The sequence below is a fragment of the Passer montanus genome, unplaced genomic scaffold (assembly GCF_014805655.1).
Source record: "Passer montanus isolate IOZ18808 unplaced genomic scaffold, ASM1480565v1 scaffold82, whole genome shotgun sequence".
Taxonomy (NCBI): domain Eukaryota; kingdom Metazoa; phylum Chordata; class Aves; order Passeriformes; family Passeridae; genus Passer; species Passer montanus.
This window is the reverse complement of record NW_024373479.1, coordinates 2,093,045-2,094,792: the sequence shown is the minus strand read 5'-3', so window position 1 is coordinate 2,094,792 and position 1,748 is coordinate 2,093,045.

The window sequence follows — 1,748 nt, the reverse complement described above, 5'->3', positions numbered from 1 at the left end:
AATAGCAATATGGGAATGACGTGGAAAAACTCCAAATGCTGTGGGTGAGAGTGGAGATCTCTCTGTGCACAGCTTAGTGTCAATGTAGGCATCACCTCTGGAATAATTGGAGAGTCCTGCAGGAAAAGGGATTTTGCTGTTTGTTATAAGGCCAGATTGTTAACTGTGAAATTCTCTTATTAAGTGAATTTGTGTTGCTACCAATTGCACATATCTAGTGTGGTGAGCACAGAGAAAAATTAATTAATCACCATCTGCATAAAGACACATTACAAAGCTGGAGGGACTCTTCCACTCATTCTAAACCCTTTCTTTTTCAGACTAAAAAGCAGTATGCTTCTTTTTGTGGCTTTTTTTCAGTATTCTAAAGGTAGATCTGATCCTAAAGGACTAAAAGATACTTTGAGGTTTGTTCTGGTGTTATACTTAAATGTCTTATGTAACAGGACTCTATGCAGAGTGTTTATATTCTTTCAGCATGTGAGACCTGCATAGCAGGTGTTTTCAGATGAGGCTGATATTTTATCCCTTCTTGTCTAGAATGTTTCATTTTGAAGTTCATTCTGCATCTGGAGTTGGCTATTTAGATTTTACAAAGCTTTCCAAGTGGCTTCCTCAGCCCATTTTCATCTTGGTCCTCAAATCTGGGCACAAGTTTAAGCCAGATAATGGAATATTTCCCTCCTCCATGTGCAGCCCAGCATTTGGAAATGGGACTCCTGGAACTCCACCAGCTATAAGGAACTGAAAAATGTGCTAAGCTCTGTCTGTCTCCTAGCACTTAGGACTTTGAGTTGTAGAAGATCCTGAGATGGATGTGACCTACAACAATCATTGAAGTCCAACTCCTGGCCCAGCATGGGACATCCCAGCAGTCACACCGTGTGCCTGAAAGCCTTGTCCAAATGCTGAACTCTGTCAGCCTTGCTGCCCAGTGCCCTGGGAGCCTGATCAGAGCCTGACCACCCTTTGGAGGAAAAACCTTTTCCTGAAATCCAACATTAACCTCCCCTGACACAAATTCAGGCCATTCCCTCAGGTCCTGTCACTGGTCCCCAGAGAAGAGATCAGTGCCTGCCCCTCTCTTCCCCTCAAGGGGAAGTTGTAGACTGTGATAAGCTCTCCCCACACTCCTCCAAGCTGAGCAGACCAAGAGACCTCAGCTGCTCTTGTGTGCCTTCACCTCTGGGCCTTTCACCATCCTCATAGCCCCGGGTCAATCTCTGTGCTGTGACATCGTTTGGCTGTAATAGGAACCACCAAAAGAACATTGCCTTTCAGCAGCTTGAGGTAACAGACACCAACTGCTTCCTCTTTACTCACAGCAATGTAAACCTGGATGTGGGACATCAGGCAGGACATACGAGCCAGCCCTCAGCTTCTGAGGACAAAGCCCTTGTTGAAGATGGGGAGTAACTTGTTTTTATTTCTTGTAATAGAGTTTTGTGCGGTCTTTGAAAATGATGTAGCGATTAAATGCGAGAAACAGGCTCAGTGCACCCTGCTGGGCAGGCGGTTCTGGCACAGGGCTGCGAGCTGTCACTGTCCATCCCGCTGGGCTGGGGGCTGCCTGCTGTGCCTCACACGCGCCGCCAGCCCCGAGGACCCTCGGAAAGACGCGCTACAACATTCTGGAAGGCGCAGCGAAGCCCTTCCCCTCCCCAGGCTGCCTTCAGGGGTGAAATGCGGCGGAGCCGCGGCCCCGGTGCCGCCCCGGCAGCGGCAGCGCCGCTCCCTCCGCAGCCCCG